We start from the raw sequence: 8178 nt of genomic DNA, 5'->3' as shown, positions 1-8178 counted from the left end.
AAACGCAACATGACTCACTTGTTCCCAGCTGCCAATGAATCATTTTTGTGCTTGTCAACAAAGCAAAAAGTGGAATTGTTCGAACGCACCAAAAACGTAATTTGCTTCAGGATTAGAAAAAGTGGTAATCTAATTTGGATTTGTTTGAAAGGGGTTTATTTGATAATACCAAAGAATGATGTTGCTTTTTCCTCTGGATTTCATTCCAATTTATGGCAAAGTATAAGATAACTGTATTAAAATCCCGCGATTAACCTTGGTATTGGCAAGAGTACAATTTCATCTACGCCGCGATACACGAAGTAGAATATGGATGGTGTAGTGTCTTTTGTTCCTGCCCATACCTCATTTTGGCCGGTGTTGAAGATTGTAAATAGTAGTTATAGCCAATTTTTAAATTGTAAATAATATTTTACAGCCCGTGTTCTAAATTGTAAATATTGTTGTGATGTTACAATGTGCATATGAAATCCTGCTTTTTGAGTATATTTGTAATTATGGATTTGTGTACATGTGTAAACGTCGTCTCGTCGCTATATGGCTTACACAATGCCGATGCGACGTATTCACTCACTCACTCACTCGCACCTCACGAAAAAACAAACGTTTGATAGAACATACGTTTCTAGTAGATCGACAGTGTGTCTAGAGAAAGTATTCACCCATATTTGATGATGGCTACAAGTGAAACCAAACACATCCCAAAACAAAATGTTTTTGGATAGTAATGTATTTTTTACTTGTGTAATGTTATTGGTGGGGTGTTTCGGACCTCACATTTTCATCCTGCTAACGTTTGAAAACGTTGTGTATTGGTTAGGTCAAACCTGTATTGCAAGGGGTGTATTCTTACCGGAATCCTTAGATAGTGTTTTGACATGATGTCATATTTGAATGTTAACATTACTAGCTGTGTTGGTTGCATGACGCCACAATCAGTAATATTCCCGCGGTCTGTAAATAGTCGATTCTGGACCAGACCATCCAGTGATCTATCGGGATACAAAGACACACATACATTAACGAAGTCAGCGAGCCTGACCACCCGATCCCGGTATTTGCCGTTACAAGCATGGGTTGCTGAAAACCAATTCATACGATATTCAAGCTATATGGTGGCGGTATAGACAACCCAGTGATCAGCAGCATAAGCATCGATCTACGCAATTAGGTCTTATGTTACATGTACCATATGTATCAAATGATGGTGTTATGCAATGAGTATTGTCTGATTCCGCCTCAGAACACAGGTACATGTACAGCAAACTACGTCTGTTACAAACGCGCTTATACCGAACTGACGGATATGACGAACTGTCCCGAAACCTTTCTGTATATTTTAATCAAAATGCCTATAACTAACTGACGGATATGACGAACTGTCCCGAAACCTTTCTGTATATTTTAATCAAAATGCCTATAACGAACTGACGGATATGACGAACTGTCCCGACACCTTTCTATATATTTCAATCAAAATGCCTATACCGAACTGACGGATATGACGAACTGTCCCGAAACCTTTCTGTATATTTTAATCAAAATGCCTATACCGAACTGAGGGATATGACGAACTGTCCCGAAACCTTTCTGTATATTTTAATCAAAATGCCTATACCGAACTGACGGATATAACGAACTGTCCCGAAACCTTTCTGTATATTTTAATCAAAATGCCTATACCGAACTGACGGATATGACGAACTGTCCCGAAACCTTTCTGTATATTTTAATCAAAATGCCTATACCGAACTGACGGATATGACGAACTGTCCCGAAACCTTTCTTTATATTTTAATTAAAATGCCTATAACCAACTACGGTTATAAGGAACTAAAGTAGTGGTCCCCTTGAGTTTATGCGGTACTGTAATGCTGTAAAGTAATACCATGATGATCAAGACTACGTTTGGCAGACATCCCATCATGACGAGCTGATAAACTATATTTAATGGCGAACGTGCGTGTATTTCGAGAAGAGTTGAAAGTGTTTATTTAAGCGTGGCATTAGTTTTGACTGAAGGATGGGTAGGATTTCACTAGATCATGACTACGTTGATATGTCTACTGCCATCTCCCATATCACTGATGTCATTGCTTTGAGACTTTTAAAACATTTTTTTCACACGCAAGTGTTAGTATCCCGTTCATCATCATTTCAGGCAGGCGGTGGTTGTAATCACTTAGAAAGTTTATCTTTCACTTTGCCGAGTTTACGTTTTAACGATGTTATCAGATCGCTAGTATCTGTCGTGTATGGCGGAAACGCGCGATCCGATTACGACATCAGAACACTTTACGGTACATTGAAGCAGAGCTGCTTACGGTTCACGATAAGGTTTCGTATCAACAGATGCGGCACTACTGAAATCTGTTTGAGTAGCATTATTAAGCCCTGACTCATGGACTGAGCAAGATAAGAGTACATTATGAGGTTATGCTGTCAATGGATATCTAATAATTAATATAACATACAGTCATTGCCCTCACCACCACCATAGTATCAGTGCAGCATCGCCATAATCACTAATACCATCATTATGAAGAAAAAATCATAATCGTCACTCTCGTTACCATTATTGTTATCATTACTTCACAATTATTTAAACGTTTATAATAATAATCATTATCATCATCGTTTTCAGCAGCAGCTCCAGCATCATCAATATTATCATTATTATTCTAACTAGTAACTGTTGCAATAATAATGGAGAACTAATAACATTTTTTGAAGTAATTATTATCTTCCTCATCATAATCAGATCATCATTATGTTCAACTTTATGTTGCAAAAAGGCAATTCTGTTCGATAATCATATTACCATTTTAAACAAATCATTATCATTACTATTCATCGCGTTTTAAATGGTGGGAAACTTAGTTTGAAGTTAATACGCATGTGTACTGTCACGCCACGCGAACTATCCAAAATATTACCCAAACATTTTATTGACACCGCCTCCCATCAGTTAACGATAACAGATAGAATTGTTATTTTCCTGACTGGGTCGTGGCATATAGCGAATAAAACAAGTTCTGGTTTGCTGGGAGTCAGTTTATTGTGTCACAGCGTGATAGGGATGTTGAACCTGCGGCACGGAATCTGGGCAGGCACTGAATCTCAAAACATGCATTAGTCCGGGCTTGTACCAGCAGACACGCGCGCACGCTATGAAATACAAGACTTTTGTACGTGACGTTAAACCGCCATTCGCTTCACCACATTCGTACGACGTACAACCGATCCCAACGAAAGGAGAAGACTATTTAAATGAGACGTGCCGCAGCGATGCCGCAAACAAAATAACTCATCGGACACAAACGCGACGGGAGGTCCATCCTGATCCTCATCACCATCTAACGCTGCATCTGATGACTCCGCCCGCCAACAAGGTGATCTTTGTCATGTGACCACCGGCAGTCAAACATCGCCTGATAACCCAGGTCATTTCGACAGCATTCCGATTAAGGTTAATTGCAGATGGAGTTTCTGTCTTTTAACGGGTCTTCAAAACGGTACAGTCGCTGGAACACTGGTATTTTTATGGCCAACTTGAAAGCAGGAGAGCGGTCACGTGACACGGTGCCGTTACCAACCGGTAGTGATATTCCAGCCGCGGCGTTCTCCGGCCATATCTATTTTCCCCTGATAGACAGAACGTGTGAGTGCGATTTAGAGAGAGATACGATCTGATAGAAGAGACGAATATTTAGCGAGAAAATGCGACTTGAAGAAGTCTCGGATTGTGCTTTTGGATATGCCACTCTCAACCACTGACGGGTATGTACATGATCATATCGATTCATATATGCTCTTAAATATTTCATTACAAACAAAAAGGTTTGTGCTCACAATATTATTCAAATAAATTGGATCCAGACAAACGTTTTTTTTCGCCAAAGCCGTCCAAATCCAGAAGTTTGACATTGCAATTTGAGTAAAGACACAGAGCTACACGTTATTCACCGAGAGATATAATACTCGTTAAAAAGACATCTCGGATATCAATAGGGTCCCCTTCATAACAGTCTGATTGTCATTTAACGACCACAGGGAATCTAACGCATAAATGATAACACGGGCAGTTCTCTATAAATCCGTGTACAATCTGACTCGGAAACCCAGACAACATTGCAACAGATCGGCAATCATGATGGCTCTTTTGGTTAATGCATCATAAATATGACATCAATAAAGGTCAAGACACATCTCCATGTCTGGGTAGGTCATTTCGGCAGAACTACAAATGCATCTTTATTTCTTTTATTTCTAACAGAGCTGGACCATGTGATTAATAGGTCTCTTTACTGAGGTATAACGATGTTGTTGTCTCGAGTTAAGTCGTCGCTGTTTCGTCATAGTGTCGGCGTTGGGTGACATTCATTGTGTGAGCTATTGTGCAATATCGCCCCGAGGGTGATATAGATGACAGTATTTTCAGTAATTCTCACTGTGAGTTATAAGGTGGCGGCAAGCTTATTGGCTAGTTTGTTCCAGTAGTTCAAGTGGTTTCATGGCAACGTGACGTCATGTGAACAAAGCGTTGATTTTCCTGACGTCACGATTGACTCCCCATGTGAAAGTAATTAGTAAACCCATAAGAAATAGAAGAAGAGATAATGAGAATAGAAAAAATAATCTCATCTTTTTTCAATCAGAAACGATTGTCGTTGTTTGGAGAATTAAGTATACGGTAAGCAGTTTAGCAGAGGGATTATTTTGTTGTGCCCATCTGCGCGAACCTGTGACATTGAAAGAGATATATCTATATATATGTTACATAATTAACGTTTGCTTGTTTTGCTGTTTGACGTCGCACTCAGCGAAAATATCTGGATCAGACAATCCACTGATTGGAATCATGACATAGGATTTAACGTGCATATCATTCTTTATAAAGGAAATTGTAAACTGCATCTTTCCTTTAAAGTCGACGCACATGCCAAAATATACCCCTGTTGCCTAGCTCATTTTCGCGTTTCGTTGATGTCATTTAAGCCTTCAATAATTATTTCAAAGTCAGCTACAAACCAGCTTAGATATCCCTCAAAGTTCATACGATAATGACAAAATTTAATTCAACACAAAAAAACAGCAATGTAGAAGAACTAAACATTTGCAGTACCCTTAAAATAGCATCCACGTAGAATTAATGAGACGCAAATAGCACATAAATCATGCAAGACATAATGAATCTCAAAATATGCCAGCTCGAAAACATTTTATTGCCTTTATCAGTAATTTCAATACATTATGGCTTTGTGTGTCCCTGTGCCCAGTATCATGATGCTCTTCAGGTTTACTTTGAAGTGGCGTGAATGACATGATGTATTGCAGTGTTAGCCAGTCATTAAGGCTAACTAATGAGGCAGGGTATGGGTATTGATCAGAAAGAAGCTCCTTGTATTCTCTTGCTGTTGTTGAGTTTACATAAAGATTGATATTTAGAATGCAATTGACTTGTCACTGGTTTTGAGATGTTTCTTTTACAAGGGACGTACCAAGATTAAACCATATTATTCATGGGTTTTCATACTGGCAGAAAGGGTGGGCGTTTTAATGAACTAATATAATTATTTTGAAACCGTCGACGATTTAATGCCTGTCGAACAGTAAAATGTCATTTTCGGAATGTTTCAATGCATCTTGTAGGTGCATTGGTTTTGCATTTGCTTGTCTAATATTGTGAAAACAAATACATCATTAATTACTGTTATGTCTAAATATTTTTCTTTCCTTTTAAAGATGAACTTCCCAAGATATAAACATACATTTGATAGTAAAACCTGTTGCTTATATCGCTTGTTGTAATGGGGGCTTTGACGAAGGTTGGCATGGTACTGTACAGCCTAATTATAATATTGTCATTTCTTACCAATAGGAGAACGAAACAGCGCATGGCTGCACAGAGCCACTTAATTGCATGGCCCCATATTACCAACAGGTGAACGAAGCTGTAAATGACCGTAAAGAGACACTTGATAACATAGTCGTATATTACCAGTGGAGGAACACAGCTTGATATGACCGTACAGAGCCATTTTATGATATCTCCGTATATTACCAGTGGTGGAACAAAGCTGGATATGACCGTACAGAGCCATTTTATGATATTTCCGTATATTACCAGTGGAGGAACAAAGCTGGGTATGACCGTACAAACAATTTTATGATATCTCCGTATATTACCAGTGGAGGAACAAAGCTGGACATGATCGTACAGAGCCATTTTATGATATCTCCGTATATTACCAGTGGAGGAACAAAGCTGGATATGATCGTACAGAGCCATTTTATGATATCTCCGTATATTACCAGTGGAGGAACAAAGCTGGATATGATCGTACAGAGCCATTTTATGATATCTCCGTATATTACCAGTGGAGGCACAAAGCTGGATATGATCGTACAGAGCCATTTTATGATATCTCCGTATATTACCAGTGGAGGCACAAAGCTTGATATGACCGTACAGAGCCATTTTATGATATCTCCGTATATTACCAGTGGAGGAACAAAGCTGGATATGATCGTACAGAGCCATTTTATGATATCTCCGTATATTACCAGTGGAGGCACAAAGCTGGATATGACCGTACAGAGCCATTTTATGATATTTCCGTATATTACCAGTGGAGGAACAAAGCTGGATATGACCGTACAGAGCCATTTTATGATATTTCCGTATATTACCAGTGGAGGAACAAAGCTGGGTATGACCGTACAAACAATTTTATGATATCTCCGTATATTACCAGTGGAGGAACAAAGCTGGATATGATCGTACAGAGCCATTTTATGATATCTCCGTATATTACCAGTGGAGGAACAAAGCTGGATATGATCGTACAGAGCGATTTTATGATATCTCCGTATATTACCAGTGGAGGCACAAAGCTGGATATGACCATACAGAGCCATTTTATGATATTTCCGTATATTGCCAGTGGAGGAACAAAGCTTGATATGATCGTACAGAGCCATTTTATGATATCTCCGTATATTACCAGTGGAGGAACAAAGCTGGATATGACCATACAGAGCCATTTTATGATATTTCCGTATATTGCCAGTGGAGGAACAAAGCTGGATATGATCGTACAGAACCATTTTATGATATCTCCGTATATTACCAGTGGAGGAACAAAGCTGGATATGATCGTACAGAGCCATTTTATGATATCTCCGTATATTACCAGTGGAGGAACAAAGCTGGATATGATCGTACAAACAATTTTATGATATCTCCGTATATTACCAGTGGAGGAACAAAGCTGGATATGATCGTACAGAGCCATTTTATGATATCTCCGTATATTACCAGTGGAGGAACAAAGCTGGATATGATCGTACAGAGCCATTTTATGATATCTCCGTATATTACCAGTGGAGGAACAAAGCTGGATATGATCGTACAAACAATTTTATGATATCTCCGTATATTACCAGTGGAGGAACAAAGCTGGATATGATCGTACAGAGCCATTTTATGATATCTCCGTATATTACCAGTGGAGGAACAAAGCTGGATATGATCGTACAGAGCCATTTTATGATATCTCCGTATATTACCAGTGGAGGAACAAAGCTGGATATGATCGTACAAACAATTTTATGATATCTCCGTATATTACCAGTGGAGGAACAAAGCTGGATATGATCGTACAGAGCCATTTTATGATATCTCCGTATATTACCAGTGGAGGAACAAAGCTGGATATGATCGTACAGAGCCATTTTATGATATCTCCGTATATTACCAGTGGAGGCACAAAGCTGGATATGACCATACAGAGCCATTTTATGATATCTCCGTATATTACCAGTGGAGGAACAAAGCTGGATATGATCGTACAGAGCCATTTTATGATATCTCCGTATATTACCAGTGGAGGAACAAAGCTGGATATGATCGTACAGAGCCATTTTATGATATCTCCGTATATTACCAGTGGAGGCACAAAGCTGGATATGACCATACAGAGCCATTTTATGATATCTCCGTATATTGCCAGTGGAGGAACAAAGCTTGATATGATCGTACAGAGCCATTTTATGATATCTCCGTATATTACCAGTGGAGGAACAAAGCTGGATATGACCGTACAGAGCCATTTTATGATATCTCCGTATATTACCAGTGGAGGAACAAAGCTGGATATGATCGTACAGAGCCAT

The 8178-nt window shown here is 38.9% G+C and overlaps 1 protein-coding gene across 1 annotated transcript in view; it reads left to right on the top strand.

Annotated features, from left to right (window-relative positions):
- The first annotated feature begins 3573 nt into the window (after positions 1 to 3573).
- Positions 3574 to 8178, top strand: part of LOC124291893 — a 47985-nt gene continuing 43380 nt past the window's right edge. The window contains exon 1 of the mRNA XM_046728961.1: positions 3574 to 3780. The gene's annotated coding sequence lies outside the window, so the exon portion shown is untranslated. The remainder of the gene's footprint in view (positions 3781 to 8178) is intronic.

This window comes from Haliotis rubra, unplaced genomic scaffold (assembly GCF_003918875.1).
Source record: "Haliotis rubra isolate DU_JTF1 unplaced genomic scaffold, ASM391887v1 Scf500, whole genome shotgun sequence".
In the NCBI taxonomy this organism is placed as follows: domain Eukaryota; kingdom Metazoa; phylum Mollusca; class Gastropoda; order Lepetellida; family Haliotidae; genus Haliotis; species Haliotis rubra.
The sequence above is the reverse complement of the archived record's forward strand: the minus strand, read 5'-3'. Positions and strand labels throughout refer to the sequence as shown.